General features: G+C 45.1%; 1 protein-coding gene across 10 annotated transcripts in view; it reads right to left on the reverse strand.

Annotated features, from left to right (window-relative positions):
- Nucleotides 1-25,247, reverse strand: part of LOC106506885 (uncharacterized) — a 545,630-nt gene that overhangs the window by 242,672 nt on the left and 277,711 nt on the right. For 4 of the 10 annotated variants that reach the window (XR_014836077.1, XR_014836071.1, XR_014836075.1 and 1 more), the window contains one exon: nucleotides 182-3,436. The gene's annotated coding sequence lies outside the window, so the exon portion shown is untranslated. Of the gene's footprint in view, nucleotides 1-181; nucleotides 3,437-25,247 lie in introns of those variants that run through there. The other 6 variants (XR_014836080.1, XR_014836078.1, XR_014836079.1 and 3 more) reach the window with 4 other exon arrangements.

Consider the following 25,247-nt stretch of genomic DNA (forward strand, 5'->3'; position numbering starts at 1 on the left):
GATAAATGTGTATCCCCTGACGGCTTCTGCACAACTTTTGTAAAAAGCAGGCAGTAGCATTTTTCTAACTGTTTTTAAACCTTTATGCAGAGGTTACACGTCTGAAATTCAAGGGCTGGCTGATGATAATCTCCCATGACCAATTAATTACTTTTCACTGCAAAAAGAGCTAATTACATTTCAGAGATTTCTTTTCTTTTCTTTCTTTCTTTCTTTTTTTGGCCACAACCATGGCAAACAGAAATTCCAGGGCCAGAGATTGAACCTGCACCATAGCAGTGGCTGGCCTTCACCTGCTATATACCACAAGAGAACTCCCAGAGATTTCTTTTCTTAATGATTATTCAACATTATCAAGAATAAGTGCATGATTAGAAGTGGACTCTTGAACACAGTGTATGATGATGGCAGACTTTCTGCACACACTACGAGAGATTTTTAAAAATCCGCTGTGCAGTGATTAATTCAATCACTCTCTAGTTATTTAGTATTTAGCACTGAAAGCCCAGGAAATGAAACCACAGGGCGTGTAGCAGAAAAGCTTTGCTTTATTGTTGGCTGTTTGGGGAGGTTTTTTTGGAGCAAGTATAAACTGCTGGGGAGACGTTGTCATATGCATGAGGCTCATTTTCAATCTTCACTTGAAGGAATCGAAGCCAAACAACTGCCCTTCCAAGGGTGAGGTCACAGCTGAGTATTACTTGGCTAACGGCTGCACCCTCAAGGCATTCCTGGGAACCACGCTGCTTCAAGGCATTGTCTGTGGGTAGAGTGGGCAGTCCAGCATGGCCTCTACGCTTCAACCTGCCTCACGCTGGGTAAGAAGTCTAAGCGTGCAAGGCAGTGACCTCCCAATGCTGCAGAGCAACGTCAGTATCTTCCCCTCTGGTTGATGCTGAATTATAGACTTTGCTCTCTCCACACTTTGTCCCCATGGCTAACTATGCATAAACTCCTAGCACTAAATTAGATGTTAGAAAAGAGAGGATAAAGGATAAACCAGTTCCCTTGTCTCAGCTACGAATAAAATTGGGTTTGGGTAGTTAATACAGGGATTTGGAAAGAACATTCAACTTTCCTGATTTTAGGAATGGAATGTCTTGGAATCACAGAATATTAGAACTGAGAAAAGATCCCAGAGGCCAAAAGCAGGAAAGCTTCTTGCTGCGCACATGACAAAATCAAAACTCAGGGCATATACGTCGTTTTCCCCATAACTGCTGCTGTGGAGACAGCAATGCAAGCTGCCTTCAGACGCTGGAAGGACCTGCTTTTCACATGCTCGGAGCCTAACTGCCCACCCATGACAGTGGACATTCCTCAGGAAACCTTCGTCTGTCCGGCGTTGGAGCCAGAGCTGGGCTCCCTGGGATTGAGCAAATGTTGAGCACAGAATGGGAACCCAAGGAACAGAAGTTGTTGACATTATCAGTAAGTAAAAACCGCTGAAAAGACGGCCGGGAATGTGAATCAATGAACATGTATTAGAAATAATGGACAATTACGGTTATTTATGATCTCCAACTGATGTTCCATATGCCTTCATCAGCCTGAATTAAAAAACTGCTTCCAGGAGTTCTCGTCATGGCACAGTGGTTAATGAATCCGACTAGGAACCATGAGGTTGCAGGTTCGATCCCTGGCCTTGCTCAGTGGGCGTTGCTGTGAGCTGTGGTCTGGGTCCCAGATGCAGCTCAGATCCCGAGTTGCTGTGGCTCTGGTGTAGGCCGGCGGCTACATCTGCGATTCGACCCCTAGCCTAGGAACTTCCATATGTCAAGAGAGCAGCCCAAGAAATGGCAAAAAGACCCAAAAAAAAGTGTAATTTTGAATGCAGTGGCTGCCTTGCATGACTCTGGTTAAACCAAATCAAGAATGTTCATCACTCACCTTGTAGTACAACATAGACGGCCTTCCACTCATAGGATCTTATTACAATACTCTTTTCCAGTCTTTGAGAAGGCGTGCTGTTCAGTGCGTGGTACAAGTAGCTTTCTTTACATTTTTTCTCACTCTCACAGCTATTCTAAAAGGTAGGAATTATTATCCCCATTGTTTAGAGGTAAGACCTTTATCTTCAGAGAGATTCAGCAATTGGGCCCAATCCCAGCGTGAGGACAGAGCCACCACATCTCCACAATTAGGGAAAATTCATTATCATTTACATTAGAAAGACTACCCATGTCGTCAGAATGGAAAGTAATTAAAGATCATGTTGCAAATGCCACACATGTCAATGAATCATTAAGACTTTCTCAGACAGCTAGAAATGGGAAGCTGACCTCCTGCACAGTGTGAACACAGTTCCAGGTTATCTTGCTGAAAAACTGGCAGCGGATGGTCCCAGAATGGAGTACGTTCAAGTCAGCCCCAGCCCCACAGAGGAATAAGCATCAAAACCCTCTGTCAATAGGCAAATATTGATTAAGTCTATTCTAGGGCAAGACCCCGGAACTGGAGATTAACAGAACCCAAGGCAGGACAAACCCTGACATCGGTCTCGCAGACAGTCTCGCCAATGCTTTTTCAAAAGAGATAGAACTACGATGTGAGATTTTCATGTCAGCTCAGCGGGGTCCCTCCTTTCAAACACCAGGTGTTGTCTTTATTTCATCTTCTGTTCAACCTCATTTTTTTATTCCTGGGAAGACTGCAGAGTCAGCTTCAAATCTGTCCCCTTTGGGCTCTACCTAACTCCTTCAAAGGTGAACATATTAGGAAAAACAAAAAACAAAAAACAAAACCCTCTCCACAATTAGCAATATTATCGACATGTGCACCCTGACAGATTAATGAAGGCCGTGCAGGGTCACCGAGCTCGGACGTCACAGGGCGCGACGTTGAACGGTGATGTGTTGACACTGACACTTTCCCAGTCACCTCCTGTTGAAGCGATCAGAGCCAAAAACAGGCTCATTCTGTTTCATCCACCCCCCTCTCTCTGGGTGGGGCTGGGCTAGGATGATGCCACAGATGTTGGGTGGCCCGTGGCCCAGTCTAGGCCACCACCCGTTTGCGTAACTTAATTTTTTACTGGAAGCTGGCCACCCCCATCGGCTCCTGTACCGCACAGGGGGCTGCCTCCACATTACATCAGACTGCAGTCCTCTGGACAGAGGCGGCAGGGGCCACAAAGTTGAAAATATGTACTACCTGGCCTATTTCAGAAAAAAAAAAAAAAAGTGCCAATCCCTGGTTAGGACATGGAAAGAAAAGACCTTGGCCCAGAGAAAATCCAGTGTGAACAATCAGGAGAAAATAAAAATTCCAAACTCACAAACGCAGAGATGCAGTCAGGAGAGAACGACGTTGGCAAGATGGCAGAACAGCGTTTTCTAGCACCTTCCCGAGACGGGACCCCGATCATGACCTCACTCACGGAGGAGCGTACCTTTGTGGAAGTCCCGGAGTCCAGCGAAGATGGCCCCGCACAGCCCTGGAGGAAAAAGCCCGAGGTCAGAGGTCAGACGCAATGAGGAGCGGAGAGGAGAAGTCTGATGCTGCCACATCAGCCCTCTCCCCCGTCCCCGCCCCCGCCCCCGGATGGCACAGTCGGTGCCTGGAGGGACCTCGCTGTGGTCTCTCCTGAGGCAGAAAGGGCCTTGCGGGGGCAGGGGGAGCCCTGGCCTCCCCAGATGCATCGCTCGGTCCTGTCCAGTCAAGAACACTGAAATGAGCTGCCTGAGCTGCTGGGGTGCTCTGCCGCCCCCACACCCCCTCATGCCCGGGCCACCTGCCCCCTCGCCACCCTGCACACCCTCATGCCAGAGTCGCCTTTCCCCACACACCCTCACACAAGGGCTGGCTTCTGCACGAGCACAAGCTGACCCAACTCCGCAGGATTGGGAGAAAGCACACAACCACTCAGCCCATGCAGGTGAAGAAAAGGGAGGTTTCTGACACTCAGCCCGGTTTTGTAGGATCAAGAGATGGCAGACAGTTTGAAGAAATTCCCCCAAGAGGGAAGAGTGACGGTGAGCAGGTGTGTGCACAGAGAAAGTCTGAGCGAGCTGCTCTTCCAAAGCCAGTCAGTGAAGACTGGAGGAGGTCCCTGCTTCCTCAGAGGCGACAGCAATGTAAGGCTTCCAGAAACATAAAATACCCATATACATGACCCCCGAAGAACACAGTGATTTTCCAGGAGCCAACTCCAAGGAAACAGAGGTCTGTCATGTACCCAGCAAAGAATTCAAAACACTTGTTTTAAGGAAGGTCAGTAAGCTACCAAAAAAAAAAAAAGCAGAGAAAGATATGATGTCATGAAATCAGGAAACAGTACACAAATAAAATGAGAAATTCAACAGAGGGATAGAAACCATCAAACAAAGAGACAGTCCAGAGCGGAAGAACACAACGCAACGAGTGCCAACTGCGATGGAGAGCTCTCTCGTGGAAAAGCATTGAAACACCAAGAAGGAATAGCTGGTATTTTGAAGACCCTGCCTGTTTCAAGAAAGCAGCTTTCCTCATCCATGAATTGGGCTTACACTGGCATCCCTACTCCCTGCAAACCGAGACAACCCCCACGTGGAATGGAGCTGTGATAGGTGGAAAAACCAACCAAAGGCCTGACTAATGCCTATGTTGCAACTGTTTTCTTAGGTACAAAGTGAAATAGTTTGTATCCACATCCAATTTATATGCACGTATTTGTAAGATAGGTTTTCTGTGTGTGTGTGACCCTAAAAATATTTATGTGTTTAAACTATTATTGTATGTATATATACCCCCCAGCAAAAACAAGGTACATTTGCACATGAAATGAATTTCCAAAGAATATGGCTTTATCTTCTTTGGAAAGAATATGGTGTACTTACTTGTGCCATTCGTAAAAACACATGGATTTGTTCAATACGATCATTCAACAAATACTCCGTATCAGGCATGATTGCATGGGTGGAAAAAACAGACAAAAACATCTCCTTTCTTTTTTTTTTTTTTTTTTTTGTCTTTTTGCTATTCCTTTCTTTTTTAAACTATCCTCCATCCTAGTAGAGATGGAGGAGAAACGGACAATATGCAAGATTACATTATCTATTGCTGCGTAACATTGCACAATGTGGCTTAAGATATCTTAGTGGCTTAAGATATTACACATTTATAACCTCCCCATTGGGTGGGTCAGGAGTCTGAGTGTGGCTTAACTGCATCCTCTGATTCAGAGAGTCTCACAGGGCAGTGATTTCACCTGAGAGCCTCCTGGGAAGACTCTGCTCCCGTGGTTGCTGCTAGAAGTTGTCCGCCTGAGGGTTCTTGGATCTGGGGCCTCGGTTACTTGCTGCTGTTGATGGAAGACGACCCTCAGGTCCCTGTCACATGGGCCTCTCCAACAAGGCACCTTATGTGGTTTTAAGGGAGGATCTTCTAACATGATAGAGTCACAGTCTCTTGTAACCTGAGCAGAGAAGTGACAACCCTTCACCTTTGCTGAGCATTGTTTTGTTTTGTTTTTTTCTTTTTAGAAGTGAGTCACAGCCTGTACCAAAAGGATGGGATCATATAAGGTTATGAGCATCATGAGTCACCTTTAAAGTCTGTTTATCCCCACGGGGAGAACATGCAGGGCAGCGGGAGGCCGCGGGAAAAATGGGGTTTTACCAGGGTGTAGACACTGATGCCACAGCAACTTAGGAGCTGCAGCTCAGTATCCACAGAGTTGTGATGTGTACGGACCAAGTGTCTGCTCTACCACCACCCACCCTGTTCCCCAGAGACCACAACCTCCTTGTCTCACAGCCAAGGACAGCGGTATTACTTTTTCAGCACCCTGTGCTGCTCTCACACCCCACGCAGCCTGTCAAGACAGGTGTCATCTCTCCCTGTGTCACTCCTCCTTATACATTTTCTCCCATTTTTCTCTCCACCTCTCTTGCCCACTGAGAGCCACCTCTTCTACGAATCGTGGTCCTCTCTCCCGCTTTTGGCCAACAGCATCCCTACCACTATCAGTATTGTTACATTATTTAGTATCTGGGTAAGAGCATCTTTCATCCAATTCATTCCAGGGGACACAGAGTTGCTGCAACCACATTCAACTGCAAGGTGACTCTCCAACTCTTGACGCATGTGCTGAAAATGGCTGGAGGGGAAAGTCAGTGATGCTGAACATTGTTTAAGCTGTCGGCCACCCGGGGGCAAATCACGGTGGTGTCGTGGGGCTCCCCAGGCCTTTACAGAGCCCAGACACTATCTCACTACCTTGCTTCTCTTTCCACACCCCCGCTGTGCCTATGTTCATGCATCCCTTTCTCTGGTTCTGGTCACTTGATCTCCCAAGAAGGCTGGGTCCGTTGGCTCATACGACCCACTGTCACAGTCAGTTTTAACTCCATGGAGCAATGCTTTCCCCAATCAATCTGTTTTTGAAAAGTCCCCCCTCCCCAGGATCCGGTGCTCCCCAGCCTCCACATCTGGACAGTTTCTTCTTTGCTGGCATACGAATAAACTAAAACTGCAAATGTATGAAGGCGTCCTCCACTTTCGTACTGAGACCATGTGAAAATGATCAAGGAGAGCATCCTAAGGACACAAATTTTAAAATATGGCTAGGTCGTAAAGAAGCATCTTTAACTGTTTAAACAAATTAGAGATGACAGCTTAGTTTCTTAAAGCACTTTCAAGCCATGTGACCACGCTGGCCACAGGACAACGTTTTTTTGAAGCAGAAGAAAAAAGTCATTATGATGCTCTTTCCCGAACAGGAGTTTTGTTGTTGATATTTAGGGGGGAAACGTGTTCTCAGAAATTGCTAAAAACATTTTTCCAAGATTTGGTCTCTCCTCATGATCAAAACAGGTATGGCAATGTCTACTTCTGCCAGAAAAAAAAAAAAATACACTATTTCCCCTCAGGTTTTGAAAGCCCTTGAAAACCTCTATAACCTGCCACTTTGTTTTTATAGCAGTCGAAGGTGACCTGGGACTTAGAGAAAAAGGAACCACGCAACACAACGGAAGGAATTCCATCGCAACGCTGCACACATTTTCCAAAAGCTCAACTTTCCCCCCTGGTGTAAATATAGCTTTTATCATGAAATTGAACAAACATTTTTCTAAATTTGGCTCCCAGGAGCAAGCCGACTCTGCACATTATGGAACATTTTATCCTCCAAAGATGGGCTGAAAGCTCTAAATTACTCATTATACGACTTAACAAAAGAAGCTCATCGTTAGTTAATTGGAGATAATATGGCCCTGTTCCCTGACGCAGATATATTAAAATTGCTGGTTATTTCTATAGTTAATCTCTTCTGGAAAAAATTCTCGGTCATAAAATTTATCTTCTTATGATAAGAAATGAGATAGCATGAAATAAATACTCGATTTGGAACTAAAAGGATGTAGAATACTCAAGAGGAGAGGATGATATTTTGGAAAAACTGGCACGATGTCAACTCTCCCAAATGGTATGCAAGCCAGTCAACTACAGAAAAATATTTTAATTAGTTGGACTTCACAGGGCCATGGGTGGGGTGAGACAAATGCTTAGGGTTCAAAATTCCCAGCAGAGCCCCACTCGCCTCTTTCTGGTCCTGGCCCACTGGACATCTGAGCTCTACTCCCTGAAACTGCCTCTTCTCTAATTTTGAATGAGTCATTTAATTGCTCCCTAGTGTTTGGACTTCTAGACTCATATTTATTTTGCTCCCTGGATCTTTGGTTCCGTCCATTACAATTACAACGCAGATAGCAGGTTGCTACAGAGAGAGGTCTGCCTACGGGACACAGACGACGACCGTGGAACCCGGCTACGGCTATGAGGGGCCTTTACTCCGACGGGGAAGAGAAGACGTGCATTTCTTCTGCCTAAGAAAATCCTCGCCTGGCCCCTCCTCTGCCCTTCAACCTCGGGTGCTAATTCCTCATGCCCTCCCTACATTGCCAATGTCATCCCGTCACCTGCTGTTTGCTTTCCAGTCATGACCACCACTCGTTTTCACATACAACATGAACGCAAGCCCTGGGACGCCACTGGAGGCCGCCTAATTCACTGCAAACCCAGAACTTGAGGCATCAATGGATGTCTTTGACCTGAGGCTCTTTAGAGAACTGAACGCTCCCTCCTTCTTTTTTCTTTTTTGGCCATGCCCGCAGCATGCAGACGTACTCTGGCCAGGGATGGAACCCATGCTGCAGCAGTAACAACACCAGATCCTTAACCCACTGGGCCACCAGGGAACTCCATGAACACCGTTTCTTTCCCAAGCATTTCTCCTCAGTGTCATTATGGCTTGCCTCCGGCATTTCTGATCCCTTCTCTACTACTGCAGCAGCAGCTCATTACCCTATCACCTGCCTCCTAAATACTGCCACTGATTATAAGCAGGACCCCCTCCTCTTGCTGCTGTGTGGCAGCACCCTGGTCAATCCCAGGAACTGGCAAGTCTACTTCCTATGCACACATCACTGACATCACAATCTGTATCCATGGCCAAACCCTTTCCACTGGGAACCGTGCCATTTTTATCTCTTCGAATACCACTAGTCCATTATAAAGTTTCCAGGCATTGTGAATACACAGATGAACCAGATGACTGTGGACCTCAGATTGCAACCTAGTGGAGGAGGCGGATCAGTTCCAAAAAAACTTACAACGCAAGATGCGTTATAACTGAAGCATAAATCTGGAGCTCTAGGGCAATGCTGCTCAAACTTCAGGGTGCAACCAAAACACCTGTGCATCTTGTCAAAATGAAGATGCTGATTCTGAAGGCAGGGTCTTCAGGTGGTCCGAGGACTCTGCATTGCTACCAGCCTCCCAAGGGGTGATGCAGCTTCCGTGGAGCACACTTTGAGTAGCCAGGTTTGGGGACGCGTCCCCAGCTCTAACGGAATCTGTGAAGTCAAGGAAGTGATGCCTGAGCTACGCCTTGAGGACACGCTGAAAAAACGGGACTGGGAGAGACAGTCTGGGAAGGGAAGAGTGTGGTCAAAAGGCAGACACGTGAGAGCCTAGTGACGGGGAGAACTGTGCCTGGAGCCCAGGGCAGCAGAGGCAGAAGAGCCATGTGGGTGGAGGGGGTTGTGGAGGAGGTGGACTCAGAACATGAGAAGACAGGTGATGAAGGGGCCTGTTGCATGTCCTAGAGGGAAGATGCCCAGAATGCGAAGACAGGCACAGCTGGAGAGGGGAGCACAGCAAACCAAGCAGCAAGAGGGCCATCTGGCCTGGAGCCCTCAGGGGCACAGGGCACTTGCTTCCAGTATCCAGGCCCCTCCCCACAGGCAGTTCTTTGCCAGGCCTTGTTCCCCCTAAGGGGCCCCTGAAAGCATGGCTACCATGTCTGGGGTTTCTTTTTATGGATGGCGTGAACTATTTCCTTAAAATGCTGACTTGCTCAAGACGATACTTCAGTGACTAAAGATTATTGTGATATGTTCCCAAATAGGGGTGACTAAAAACAAGTCACCAAATAAAAACTTTTTAAATTAAAATTTTATTTTATTTTTGCTTTTTTTAGGGTCACACCCACGGCATACGGAAGTTCCCATGTTACAGGTTGAATTGAAGCAGCAGCTACCAGCCCATACCACAGCCACAGCCATGCCAGATCCAAGACCCATCTTCAACCTATACCATAGCTCACAGTGACACCGGATCCTCGACCCACTGAGCGAGGCCAGGGATAGAACCCGCATCCTCATGGATACTAGCTGGGTTCGTAACCCACTGAGCCACAACAGAAACCTCCATAAAAAAAAAAATTATAAAAGGAAATGAATCACCAAAACATACAAATTTACCCCAAAACAAGCAACCTCTGCTAGTGAGTGAATGAATGAATGAATGACCTAGGAAGGTACTTTGGGTCAGAACTTGGTAGAGAAGAATCAGCAATGTTTAAAGCAGTGTTTTCCAACAGAAATGTCCTGTGAGCAACATAGGTGATTTTAAAGTTTCTAGTAACCATGTTTAAAAGCCAAAAGAAACATGTAAATATGTTTTCTATAACCCACTATATCTGCCACCATCTCATTTCAACATGGACCTGATATAAAAGGTGACTGGCAGTGCAGACTTCTTTCCTACCAGGTCTCGGGGGTCCACGAGAGTACTGCGCACAGAAGCCACATCAAAATTCAGACTCGCCCTTTGTCACGTGCTTGGGAGCCTAGTACAGCCGGTGGCTGGACAGCTCGGGTTTAAAGGATGTGCAACGCGGAGTTCCCACGGTGGCACAGCAGAAACAAATCCAACCAGGAACCATGAGGTTGCAGGTTCGATCCCTGGCCTCACTCCGTGGGTTAAGGATCTGGCATTGCCTTGAGTGGTAGTGTAGGTTGCAGACACGGCTCGGATACCGTGTTGCTGTGGCTCTGGCGTAGGCCAGTGGCTACAGCTCCGATTAGACCCCTAGCCTAGGAACCTCCATATGCTGTGGGAATAGCTCAAGAAAAGGGCAAAAAGACAAAAAAAAAAAAAAAAAAAAAAAAAAAAAAAAAAAAAGGATGTGCAATGCAGGGAACTGTACCTAGGCTCTTGGGGCAGACCATAAGATAATGAGCTCTGAGTGAAGAGAATACAGGAAAGGGAATGTTGTGTGTATGTGAATGACTGGGTCTCTGCTGTACGGCAGAAATTGGCACAACGCTGTAAATCAGCTATACTTTAATAAAAAACAATAAAAATAAAAGTTGAAGTGTGCAGTGGACTCCTTAATGTGCATCAATCCCTCCCTCATTCGCTGTGTGGACTTGGTCAGGTGACTTTACGTGTCTGACACCCTCATGCCTCACCTAACCCTGGAACAGACAGATGAGATCCATATTCCCCAAATGGTAAAGCGCAGCACCTGAAGCCACGGGATTGCAGCCAAAGGCATGAGCGGTGCGAGTGGGGCATGAACAAACAATGCGCCTATCATCCTGGACGGTTCAGTCTCAAAGGAGCACTATGAGTTCCCACTGCGGCATAGTGGGTTAAGAACCTGACCTTGGGGAGTTCCCGTCATGGCTCAGTGGTTAACGAATCTGACTAGGAACCATGAGGTTTCAGGTTTGATCCCTGGCCTTGCTCAGTGGGTTAAGGATCTGGCGATGCTGTGAGCTGTGGTGTAGGTCACAGATGGGTCTCAGATCTGGAGTTGCTGTGGCTCTGGCGTGGGCCAGCAGCAACAGCTCCGATTGGACCCTAGCCTGGGAACCTTCATATGCTGCAGGAGCGGCGCTAGAAAAGGCAAAAAAAAAAAAAACCAAACACAAGAATCTGACCTTGGGTTGCTGTGAAGGAAAGGGTTCAATTCCCAGCCCAGCCCAGTGGGTTAAAGGATCTGGTGTGGTGTAGGTCACAGCTGTGTCTTGGATTCAATCCCTGGCCCCCAAGAACTTCCATATGCTGAGGGCATGGCCATTGAAAAAAAAAAAAAGGAGCATGACAGGAAACATGATGCTAAGGTCGCTAAGGTCACTCAAACTCACCACTTGTCTGCTATCTGTGGGGGGTGGGGGAGTTATTCTTTGGTTTGGGGGTTGGGGGCTTTTGTTTATGGTTTTGGGGAGGGGGAGGGTTGTTTTTTTTTTTTTAACAATTCCACAAATGGAAGCAGAAATAAAGCAGTAGGGAGTTCCCGTCATGGCGCAGCGGAAACGAATCCAACTAGGAACCATGAGGTTGCGGGTTCGATCCCTGGCCTTGCCCAGTGGGTTAAGGATCCCACGTTGCTGTGGCTCTGGCGTAGGCCGGTGGCTACAGCTCCAATTAGACCCCTAGCCTGGGAACCTCCATATGCCGCGGGAGCGGCTAAAGAAAAAGGCAAAAAGACAAAAAAAAAAAAAAAAAAAAAAAAAAAAGAAAAGAAAAGAAAAGAAAGAAAGAAAAAAAGAAAGCAATAGCTTGTGCATTATTCACTTGATTGGAACAGGCACTGCATTCAGATGGCAGAGGAACAAGTCTAAACACAAGCGCCTGTCTCTGCGCTATTTAAAGTTAATTGAGCCTCAATCACATCTTCAAGCACAGACAAACACAGGGGTGACACACTGAAAACTGCTTTAAACTAAGGTTAGCTCCACTGCTTTAGAGAATGACAAGAGTCCACCCATCCTTTCTTCTTTTCTTCCAAAGATCGGCAAAATATCCTTGATAGCTCAGCTGCTTAAGGAAACTCTTTTCTATTTGTTTCATTTTTTTTTTTTCCACTTTAAGGTTGAGCCAATCTATGAATGAGCTGGAGGCCAGGTTCCATACGCGGTTGTGTAAGCCTGCTGTCTGGCATGGCCCCAGCACACAGCTGGCACTCAGTGTATGCTTATCAAGTACAAGAGACAGCCTGCAGGCCTCGCCATGGGTCCTTCAATAGACTGACTGCATGTGGCAAATAATAACACCCACACAGCGCTCCCAGAGGAGGGGCTGTGCACTCAGGTCGTCTCTGCCATCCCAGGTGGGGATGGATGGCAGGAGGGAGAAGGCAGCTGGCCCAGGCTCCACAGGAGGCTCCCAGGTGGTCCATGTCCATGTCCACCACCCAGAAGGCACTTAGACAGAAGGGACCCTCTTTATCTTTCTCCCCAAGCCCTGCGCCAGACAGCGAGACACTTCTTTCCTATCTGAATGAATGTCTTTCTTGTCAGTGTATCTTATTTCACTTATCTATCTATCTTTCAATACATATCCCCACTCGCGGCACCTGCCGCCCCCACGGCTCCCATAGTGGCACAGAGGCCTCTGGACGAGGTTACAGGGAGGGGCCGGTGCTGGGTCAGGGATGCAGAGACGTGCTCTGGGGACAGCTGTAACCCCAAGGTTCTGCTCCTCCCTCACCATCCCCACGTGCTGCCCCTCCTGCAAGCTCCTCCGCCCTAGGCTGTCACCCGCAGCCTCTAGGGTGCCTCCAGCATGGAGGTGGTACTGAGCCTTCGTGCATCTTTTTCAGAAGCGAGGCAGGAAGTGTGCATCCCCAGAGCCAGGTCCTCCTGGAGTGGGTGTCGCTCCTCAAGGGCGATTTCCTCCTCAGCACCTCTGTGTCCCCAGCACTGAGCAGCCAGCACATGCTCCATGGGCTAGGCCGTCCCCCACCAACTCCCCTTCACAGCTCGGTGCTACTTCCTGATGTTGCTTCCTCTGCTGTCCCCCCATGTAATTTTACACAGTGCTCCAATGTGATGATGTCACACAGGCTGCCTCACAGTTTTAGTAGGGGTGTGTATGTGTGTGTGTGTGTGTGTGTACACACACGCAGGTGCTATTTTGCTTGTCTTCCACCTCCCACCCACATGACTCCTCTTTCCCACCCACTCTGCTGCCACTGCCCTCCCTCATATCCCAGGTGAAGAATTTAGACTATATTCCTTCACACCTTTCTTCATACTTAATCACACACACACATACACACAGACTTCTGTCCTTGCTTTATAAAAATGGAATATTAGGGAGTTCCCTGGTGGCTCAGTAGGTTAAAGATCCAGTATTGCCACCACTATGGCTCTGGTTGCTGCTGTGGTACAGGTTTGATCCCTGGCTCAGGGAACTTCTGCACGCCATGGGCATGGCCAAAAAAAAGAAAAGGCATATTCCATACATGTTTCTGCCTCTAGCTTTTCCCTCTCAACAATATGTTGTAGAAGTTCCTGATATATTCCATTCATCCTTTTGAATGGCTGCATGATATGATATGCCATGTTGCCAATACATTGTAATTAACTCAATAACTCCTCAGTTGAAGGGGCATTTACTTTGTTTCCGGCTTCTGGTCAGCTTGAACAATGGTTCAGTATAGAGCCTAGAACACTGGTCCTAACTTACTGAGCTTTGTTTCTAGGGGATGGAGCTCCAAGGTTGGGTGCTTGGGTCAAAGAATATATATGTTATCTCCAAAATTTATAAATGCCTCCTGCAGCTCAATACCAAAAACAAAACAACTCGTCAAAAAATGGGCAGATCTAAATAGACACTTCTCCAAATGCAGATGGCCAAAAGACACATGAAAAGATGTTCAACATCACTCATTATTAGAGAAATGCAAATCAAAACCACTCTGAGGTACCACCTTACACCAGCCAGAATGGCCATCACCAAAAAGTCTACAAACAATAAATGCCGGAGAGGGTGTGGAGAAAAAGGAACCCTATTACACTGTTGGTGGGAATGTAAATTGGCGCAACCACTGTGGAAAACACTATGGAGATTCCTCAAAAAATGAAAAGTAGAATTACCATTTGATCTAGCAATCCCACTCCTGGGCATCTATCCAAAGAAAACCATGACTTAAAAAGGTGCCTGTACTCCAGTGTTCACTGCAGCACCATATACAATAGCCAAGACATGGAAGCAACCTAAAAACCCATTGACAGAGGAGTGGATAAAGAAGATGTGGTACATATACATAAAAGAATATTACTCATCCATTAAAAGGAAAGAAATAACGGCATTTGCAGCAACATGGATGGACATAGAAATTATCAGCTAAGTGAAGTTAGTCAGTGAAATACCAATGGCATATGCTCTCACTTACATGTGGAATCTAAAAAAAGGACACAATGAACTTCTTTGCACAATAGATACTGACTCACAGATGGTGAAAAACTTATGGTTTCCAAACGATGCAGATTGGGGGGGATGGGATGGGGGTTTGGGATGGAAACGCTATAAAATTGGGTTGTGATGATCGTTGTACAACTATCAATGTAATGAATTTCACTGAGTTAAAAAAAGAGTATAGATGTTTTCACATGTTAATAGTTATCAACATATTAATATCAAAAGGGCTATTCATGTTATCAGCAACATATGAAAGTCCCCATTTTTCCACATACCTCCAATAGGTGTTAGTGCTGTAACATTATTTAACAGCATTTCTGGACCTGAAGTAAATGTCAGGTGAGCAGTACACACCCATAGGACACCCCATTTTGCAGCAAACCACAAAGTCCGGCTCAAAGTGGCTACAGCAGGAACAAGAGATAAGACACTCAGCAGACCTGGTTTGGACTCACACTCTACATCCTGACATGAGAACTTGACTAAGCCTCTTTCTACATGCGTTTAAAGGACACAAATACACACAGACGTATGCATTTTAGTATTAAAAGGCTGAGAGATTATGTGAATTTATCAGGTCAGCTATCAGGAAAGAATAGCAGAACGCTAAAGCCATGTTTCCCTGAAAGCATCTGGTCAACCTGGGGAATGGTAGTTTTTAATTTCTGACAGGATGCAAGAGATAGAAGATAAAACCCAGGGCTCGCCCAGGGTGGGAAACCTCCCAGAGGATACTTCTACTCAAATTTGGGCCTCCAAAGTGCTGCATCCTCAGCATAAGTTTGACACAAAATAGACTCTCACCAAACGGCACCATAAAACAACAGCAAGGACACCTTCCTGGGCCCTGAGAAAAGCAGCAAAGAAATAAATACTGAGAAGCTGTGATAAAAACTAGCACTCATGTGGATCTGAAACCCAAATTCCTATCATGTGGGAAGTTCAAAAAATGTTATCAATTTAGCTCAAGACAGAACCTTCAAAATTATCTGTGGTAAAGAGCGGGGCTGTCTGTTTCTTCTCCAATCCACGGGAACTTTTGTAAAATGCAATAAAAATTAATGACTCAAAAAAAGATATGAAAAAAAGGATAAGCACAGCACACTGATGCTGTCTACAGCAATGCCAAGTTACTATAAAATTTTCCAAATGTCAACCTCATTTTCCATACTTATTGTGCAAAGGTTATAAGCATTTCGCTGGGCAAGACCTAGTCCCAAGTGTCCGGCAAAACAAATACAATCCCTCTCTGGGGAACAGACTCTCCTCTTAAGCCTCAGGGAATCCTCACAATAATATTCCAAGGAAAAGGCACATTTCACAAGCAAAAGAAAATCAGCAAACACACAAGGTACCTAGGCACCATGAGGAGGAATTAGTTTTAAAGAGACCGAAAGTGAGACTTGCAAAAGCTTCAGATTCTGAAATTATCAGACACTGACTCTAAAACAAACTTGCTGATTATGTTTAAAGGATGAAATACAAGAGACTACTATAAAAGTGACCTAGTAGACTTGAACAGAACAAAACAGCAATGGAAAATAAAATAATGGAAAACGAAAATTCCATAAACCCAAGTAGCCGCCAATTAAACATGGCTGAAGAGACGACTGGTGACCCAAAGGATAGAGTGGATATTCTCCAGAAGGCAGCGCAGCAAAACAAAGTGACACAAAAGATAAGAGAGAAGTTAAGCAACACAAAGAATGAAAAAGATATAAAATGTCCTCTCACAGTCCCAGAAGAAAAGAAAGCAAATAGAGCAGAGGGACTAATACTTTAAAAGACTTTTTTTTTCCAGAATGGGTAAAAGACATCAATCTACAAATTCAAGATTTCCTAGAAATCCTAAGGAAAATTCATAAATAAAAACACACACCTAGGAGTTCCCTGGTGGCTCAGAGGGTTAAGGATCTGGGGTTGTCACTTGCTGTGGCTCAGGCTGCTGCTGTGGCTTGGGTTCAATCCCTGGCCTAGAAACTTTTGTATGCCATGGGTGAGGCTTAAATAAAAGCACTCCTAAACAAGTCACGATAAAATTTGAGCACACCGAAGGCAACCTTAAAAAGAAAGGTTAAAAGAAAGATGGCTCTCAAAGGCATGACAGGCTGACAGCTGGTTTCCAGGAACAAAGACAGAGGCAAGGCAAAAGGGAACTTATCCAAGGGGCACAGAGCAGAGCCCCTCCAGGTGAGCGGCGCCTCTACAGGCCAACACTTTAGTCTGTGAGAGACTGAGCCAGAGGACCCCACTGGGAGGCACCCACATGCCTATGGAAAGGGTGACATGACAGTGCAAAACAAATGATAATAATGAGATCGTACGTGATAGTCAACGCCTGTGGGCTGGAACGGCTACGCTTGGGGGCACTTCGCTGTGCCGCAGTAGATCACGACTACAGTCAGCATCCACCTCCGCTACCTGCCGGCAAACAGACTCATGACTCCGCAGCTTGGAAATGAAGACACAGCCCGGGCCGGGAGGGAGAGGCATGGACAGCCAAGGGCAGCCGGCCGTCAGTGGGGAAGGGAGGGTTACCAAGATGTATGAGTTTGCCAAGGCTGCCAAAACAAAGCACCACAAATGGGGAGCTTCGCAAACGGTTTGCGTCACAGCTCTGCAGGCTGAGGTGGTTCCTCCCGTGGGCTGCGAGGGAAGGACTGCTCCAGGCCGTCCTCCCTGGCCTGCAGGTGGCCACCCTCCACGTCTCTGCACCTGCTCTTCCCTCTGTGTGTCTGTCTCTCGGGGTAAATTTCTCCTTGCACAAGGATACCAGTCACACTGGATGGGGATGGGGCCCCCCAAATGACCTCATTTCAGCTTGACTCCCTCCTGAAGACCCAATCTCCAAAAAAGGTCACATGCTGAGGGACCGGAGGGTGAGAACCTCAACATATGGATTTGGAGGAGACACAATTAAACCCCTAACACACAGTGAGGGCTATGTGGATACACACTGACTCTCTTTCAGACAAAGAGCCAGGGTTTCATGCCAGCCCCAAGTAATTCCTGCATATTGACTTGGTTCAAAGAGAGGTTATAACTGTGACATTCATTTGTCTGGTCTGTCAGGCCACTGTGAGGTCTGTTGTGGTCTGGAAGGGTTCTGTTAGGGTTTTGCTGTTTTGTTATCGGTTTTAAGAAACCGTAATAAGAGGCAGAGCCTCCAAATACGTGCCTTGGTATGAGATCTCCCCCGTCTAACGTGGCACTCGGCGGGCTCCTCTCTCGGCAATGTTTACAGATGAACTTCTTAGTTCATCCTTGTGAATCACCCCCGAGCTAATTAACATCCCACATGGAAGTGGGGTCTCCATCGCCCGACAGCACACACTTCTCCACTGAACCTATCCACAAGGAAACATGCAGATAGCAAAATTATCCCAGGGGTCACAACCTAGGATACAGTCCCCAAACTCATAAACGACCACACCTCGCATGCCCACAACAGATGACACGGTGGACACCATGCAAAGGAAGCAGGGGCTGTGCAAAATGTCCTTACTGAGGGCGGCCTGCACAGCGAGCTAAGACTTCACCTCCCTGGATGGAGGGGAGCAGCCTCCCGCAGGAACATGAGCAGGAATCAAGCTCACGTTCCAGAAACAGCTCTGTCTTCTTTAAACACGGGAACTATGTCTGCTCTAACGCTGTTCTGGTGCGTGCCTGTGTGCGCCTCGTTCCACGCAGCCCTGATTTGCCTTCACAAGAACAGAGTCCTTTCAACCAAAGACTGTGGGTTGAGACTAACCCCGAGGACATGTGGTAAACCAGGGACAAGCTGAGCGACACTGCAGATGTCTGTGGTGCTGAAGGCGAGCATTACATCAAGGCTGTTCAATTTCCACAGGGCCGGACTTTCCGGTACAAAGTCCAACAACGCAGTCACCTCGGCAGAAAACAGCACGGAAGGAGGAGAGAAAAGAGATGGAAACCAGTCTGTGAGACAGCACAGCATATTAAGTTCATTGAATAGTAACAAAAATTGCAACATTGTCTGAAGGCTATTAAAGATCCACATTGTGGGAGGGAAAAAAAAAAACAACAATAAAAGAAGAATAGCATTATTTCAGGCACGGCAACATCCTGAAGCAATGAATGTTCAAAGTGGGATATATGTCATAATAATGAAAGCTATATTTAAATCAAAGGTTCTGAGCTAATGCCTGCCAAACTCCAGTGGAGGGCCAGTAAAATAAACTACAAGAAAGAGAGTCCAAAAACAAAGACAGGGGGATGCTCTGGCTGGCAACGAATATTGCTCCTCAAAGAAACTGCCTGAGGTTTTATTCTATTTAACTGTGGGCTATGCTTTCTTGGTTCTCATTTGACACCTTTCAAAGTGAGCCGGTTTTGCAAAACATCGAGGATGGGCTCCTGAAGAAGAAATGACTACTAGGCTTACAAACTCTGCCCCACCAAAGGACATGGTGAGATTCACCAGGGTATGAAATAAAGAGGCTTCCTCTCCACAGAGTCACTGACAGGACTCCTAAGAGAGGGGAGCCAATGAGAGAAACAGACACAGCTGAACTTCTCTAAGCAAAACAGACACAGTTATAACTGAGAAAGAGGTATTTTACATAAGATTACTCCACATTTTCTTGTTGCTCTTAAGGCTATCTGTATCACTGTGCACAAATTCCAAGAATGTTTCCCTTGTTGGGGGAGAATCTGTTGTATTTCAACACTGATACATACCTGAAATGCAAGCAAGAGAAACTTAACAGGAATTAATTTCAATAACCCCATATAGTTAGAAGATGATTATTACAAAGATGTTAGCTATATATAACTCACACTCAGAAGCAGTCGTTCTTTTTATTTAAGTTACACTGGAGTATAGTTCACTTAGAATAGCTTCAGGTGTACAGCAAAGTGAGTCAGTTGCACCTATGCGCACATCCACTCTTTCTCAGATTCTTCTGCCATACAGGTTACTAGAGAGTGTCGGGTAGACTCCCCATGTGCTGGACTTGTTACTCATCAGCTGTGTATACAGCAGTGTGTATATGCCACTGCTGGCCTCCCCATTTATCCCTCCCCCCAGTCTTTCCCCTTTAGCAAACCTAAGTTGGTTGGAAGCAGGAGTTCCTAATGTTTACTGTGTGCGATTCCCATGCAGGTGAGATGAATAACAAGTGAACCTAATTGCCAGGAGAGGCACGTTGGGGGACTTCCTTCACCTTCTGTATGGGCAGCCCAAGCCAGCCTCTCACCAGGACAGCCAGTCAACAGATATTTATGGCAAGCCATGCCCGAACCATCGGGGCCACAGCAAGAAATAAAATAGTCAAAATGCTATGATGCCCGTCTGCCATCCACATTCTAGCAGGGACAGGGAGCTGACAAACAAGACAAGTAAAATATATCACATTTTAGATGTTGGTTCTCGGTTTCCTATGGTTGCTGTTAGAAATTACAAGGGTAGTGATTTAGGACAATACAAATGTATTATTCTGTAGTTCTAGAAGTGAAAAGTCCAAAATTCTTCCTCGGATTTGGATAGATGATGTCTAAAGGGATACTTCGTATTTCAGTGAGAAATGAAAAAGTGTATTGCAACACCTCGTGTGCCTCATCCGCTCTTGTTCAAGAAAACCAGCTACGACTGTAACTAAAAATCTGTCTAGGAGTTCCCAGTGTGGCTCAGCAGGTTACAAACCTGACTAGTACCCATGAGGATGCGGGTTCAATCCCTGGCCTTGCTCCGTCGGTTAAGGATCCAGCGTTGCTGTGACTGTCATGTAGGCCAGCAGCTGTAGCTCTGATTCGACCCCTAGCCTGGGAACCTCCATATGCCTTGGGCATGGCCCTAAATTTAAAAAAAAAAAAAAAAAAAAAAAAGAATCTGTCCAGACCGTCTCCAGATTATCTGCAGATCTGTATTCTCTGGCCCACTTGTTCTAAAGATCTTAATTCTTTGAAATCACAAATAATCTGACCTCAGTTTCTCCAAGGATTACCGATACTCTTGATTGCACTTCTGTGTTTCTTTGTTGCCTCCACTAGAACTATGAGATATCCTGTGACTCTGAAATGTTCATGGAAAATGTTGCAGGACTGCAATGAGACCTTAACACTCTTCAATGTAATGGTCCAACCATGATGTTGCCGAGCCAATGCCTACCTTCTCTGCCACGATGTTTCACCCTCAATGGGCAGTTCATAAGCTCATTCCAGGGCAGACGCTCATTTGCTAGCAAGGATCTCAGAAGCAGTGAAACCTGTAGCCTGCACAGCTACAGGGTCAGCCATCCTTTCCAGAACCAGCTGGACACAATCTATGGGTATCCTGCTAACACTCCTGAACCAATGTAACCTCATTAACAGGATATTCTATAAAGCCTGCGCGTGGCTTTCCGACGCCATGTACCAGATTCTTGGATGAAATGGTCAAGCAGGGGCTACCCAAGTCAGACACTTGCCTGTAAGAAAATGTAGAGAAATTCTTTAACTCTGTGTTCTCTAACATCAAAATGATTCATGGAGAACATCCAGCTCAAAACACAGAAGGTAAAATATGAGTATAATTTCCCAGAGGGGATAGTTGAGTACGTGGACAACAAAACATGACATGCAATTTTGTCATTGGTTTCCATTGACGCTTCCTAAGAATCTGATTAACAGAGCAAACAAAAATTCACCTTGGAATGCCAGAAGAGAATACTTTCTCTAGGAAGTACTTGCTTTTCTTGTGTGGTCCAGGTTTCTAAGGTCGGCCCATTCACACCTTCACACCCCTCACTCTTCCGCTTCCTTGCTGCTCGACCCGGCAGGCTGCTTTCCTTGATGAAAGTCTTGCTTACTTTTTGTACAAACTTGTGTTAAGGCTTACATACTTTGTCCAGGCTCTGAGCACTCTGCCCTAAGTCTGAATGTGTGCTACTCTGTTACAGAAATGCCAGAGCTTTTCCTGTCTCTGGGGGGGGTCCTTGCTCATTGGGGGCTGAAAATGGATATTCCTGTTTCAGACACAAACCCCCAAGAGGCATAAGAACGGAAGCTACGCCATGTCCTGGATAATGACATTAATTCATCCCAAATGACCATAGTTTCCTCCACTTCCGGGTGATAATAGTGGATTCTCAATTCAGCGGAGGAGACTCACTGGACTAAAGTGTATACCAGGGAATAAGAGATGAGAGTTAGCGGAAGAGGAGATGTAGCCTTGGGTCTAAATGAGGTGACAGGACAGAATCAAAACCTAATGGATGTCTTTCCACTAGAGACTGACTATAAAAACCTCCAACTAGAGGGAAGCATCCTATAACCATCTTCCTACACTTCTGAGTTGGGGGGGAATTACTCCCGGAAACAATCAGTCAAAATGTGGATTACTGGCATGGTATGAGTATCCCAAAACAGAACAAAAATTCATCAGTCACAACAGAAGCAAATGTAAAATCATTCAATAAATTCTTCCAGAAGCTGACATGGAAAAAATTAGCCCTATTGAAGATAAGTCCATAAAAAATCTCAAGGGCCACAAATGAAAGTGTTCATATGAAAGAGATGACGGCACTCCAAAACAGACAATTCCTTAAAGATGAGTAGGTTCCTTTTATTATGTTTAACATAGATTTTTTTAAAAAAGAATAGAAACCACAACCAAAAAAGGACACTATATGAGGGGGAGGGAGTGGGATGAATTGGGAATTTGGGGTTAACAGATGCAGACTATTGCCTTTGGAATGGATAAGCAATGAGATCCTGCTGTGTAGCACTCGGAACTATATCTAGTCACTTACGATGGAGCATGATAATGTGAGAAAAAGGAATCTATACATGTATGTATAACTGGGTCACCTTGCTGTACAGTAGAAAATTGACAGAACACTGTAAACCAGCTATAATGAAAAAAAAATTACATATATATATAAATTGATTTCTAGAAAGAGAGAAAAAAAAGAACAAGATTATTTGAAAACCAAGTCAATTTCTAGAAATGAGAAAATAGAGCCAATGACAATTTAATGGAAAGAAGGTTGTCAGACAATCTTTCTGAAATAGGTAAAAATGACACTGTGTTTGGAACTGGTGGCCCTCTTCATTATATTGTATTATGTACCTAAAACAATAACTTATTTTGCCCTGGGTCATGCCCTAGCACCAAGACAGGACGACCTGAATACTGGGAAACCAAAAAGTAGAGCTCACTCGTCTTTCCAACTGTCACTAAAACATAATTTCTCTATGTTTCTTCCAGGTCTCCATTTATATTCTGTGATATGGGTGCTGCATTCAACATTATGGAAGCACAGAGTTCAGTCTTTTGGAGTATCTTTCAGAATCAGAGAGGAAACGAAGAAAACTAAGTCCTAGGGCTCTGGTGGGTTTTAGGGACTCAGGGATGTTCATTTGGACCGAGAGCACGCCTGAGTCTCTTCACCTCTTCTGAGATAATATAAATGCAAATGCTTGGTAAGTGGGGTACACTAACACATTCCCTATCGCTTCTAAATAGAATTTACATTTCTATGTCAATACAGAAACTAAACATTGCCCTTACAGTATAATTGTCTGCTGTGTGTGCCCTTCCCACAAGAAAGAATATTTATAAATTAGGAAATGAGACAGTTTTATAGAAATGAGATGGCCAAAACAACATCAAAGCAGAACAGCTGCAGGTACAGTAATAAAATTACAAATACTTATTGAGCACTGGGGCACATTCTCTGAGCATTAGAACTTCATGAACAATAAACATTTTGGTAAGCCACTGATAACTAAGTAGTATTCTATCTAAGCAAGAGTAAGTATTAAGTGCATATACAAAACCTACATTCTAAAAATAGTACTTCCAAATGTTAAGCTATGATTTTCTCCTACTCAGCTAAAATGTAACTCAACTTTCTGAAAATATACGCTAGACACTGGGCGTACAGTAATGGTCTCTTTTCCCTATTATACCTTCATCCTGATGAATTTCAAGTTAGCACAGGCACTTGGAGGGAGGATGACTTGTGGTTCACAAGACTTTACTGCTGCTATATTTACATGTATAAATGTAAATTTCCACTAGAAGGAACCTCCTGATGGGATTAATCATCCAAATTCCCATCAGAAATGCTTTCTGGTAAAAGCAGGACAAGAATAGCAGTGAAGGTCCCCTGAGGACTTGGTTGCCACTTCTAATGAAATGTCCTTTCATGCAGAAGGTGTTTCAGACAAAACCAGCAGAGCTAACTGTGCTTATTTTTCTGTGTAAAAGGAGGACAAAATAAGTCACTGTATTCTAAACACAGAAACTGACCAATCTGTTAAATCAGTAAAACACAGAAAGTTAATATGAACTGTGGATGAAGAATGCTAGATCGAAATAAAATTACAGTGTTCCTTTCAGATAAATTTGCCATCCCGAAACTACTCAATCAAGGGAAAGCACAAACCTTCTCGCCTGTCACTTTGTATCTCGTGTGTATTCACTGCTGGAAAGGATTCATAATCAAAGCATGGAGACAAAAGAAACTTTCTACCCTTCTACCTACCCCACCCCTCTTCATCAAAGGACACAAATATCCATACCAGAGAAACTTGACTCTCTCTGCCTCTTTCTGCCCCCATCCTTGGTCAGAGACAGAACACAGAACATCAACAAGAGGTTTAACTAGCAGAATTCCTTAAATCTTTATTCCAGCACCCCCAACAGCACCACAGCCAGGGGGACATCCCTTGAGAACAAGAAAGTCCATGGCAATTCCACCAATGTAAAAGTTCTTGCGAAGGAATTTCATTTTTTATAAATTGTGATTTATCTCAAAAAATTAATGCAAACTTTGTCTTTGACGACTTACCCAAGTCATTATAGGAGCCAAGTTTTAACATGGTACCTTTTAAGTTTTCACATAGTCAGGATGTTTTAAAGTGTCGTCATGCAAACCACAGACCCAGGTCTATGGAGAGATGAGTTGTTTCTCTCAGAGCTTTTCGGATCCTGGCACACTCCCCACACCTCTGAGGATAACCCACAGGTTGAGATATGAGGTTAATGGATCCTAAAGTCTGTTAGATCACTTGAATACGGATCTTAAAGTCTGCTAGATCACTTGAATACAGGTTCACAGCATTGAAATTCACCTTGACAACTGATCCAAGTGTAGAACTAAAGGAAAAAGTCAAATATCTTGCATAAAGTAGTAAAGAGAGAGGAAGTACGTGAAGAAGCTAAATCAGAGACTTTCCTTTTATGGTCATCATGTCCTTTACAAATCCTGGGCTGACATCCCATCTTGCCTACATCACACATTGCAATACGGAGCTACCTTTCATCTTTCAATTGTGATTAATAAACTCATGAAAGGCAGGGAGTGTGCCTTATAATTTTTTGAATGCCCTACCACATTTAGCAAAATAGATCATAAAGAATGTGTGATTAATAAAATGAAGGAAGGACAAACCAAGACAAGAAACCCTCTCGGAGATGTAGGCATACAAGAAGGCCTGAAACGGAGCGTGGATAGGAACACTGAGAAAAATTCCCCAGCAAACCAGGCTCAATCCTGAGCAAAGGATAATACCAGGAGCATCTGAAACTCCTGGTGCACTGAAGTTACACCATAGCAGCAACAGGAAAAAAAGCCCAACTCCTCTTCTGACTGACTCGACCCATACACTACTGGCCTAGCATTAGAAGATGCATGTCAGTCCCAAGCATAAATATTATTTGTCTCAGGCCCTGATTTTCTACACATTATGTCCAGTGTCCCATTTTTTAAAAAAGTGAAGCATACATAAAAAGGGAGAGAGGGGGACCTACACTTAAGAAA

The sequence above is a fragment of the Sus scrofa genome, chromosome Y (assembly GCF_054392235.1).
Source record: "Sus scrofa isolate SSC_HxYL_T2T_F1_AM1 chromosome Y, Sscrofa_HxYL_maternal_Yorkshire_Landrace_v2.0, whole genome shotgun sequence".
Taxonomy (NCBI): domain Eukaryota; kingdom Metazoa; phylum Chordata; class Mammalia; order Artiodactyla; family Suidae; genus Sus; species Sus scrofa.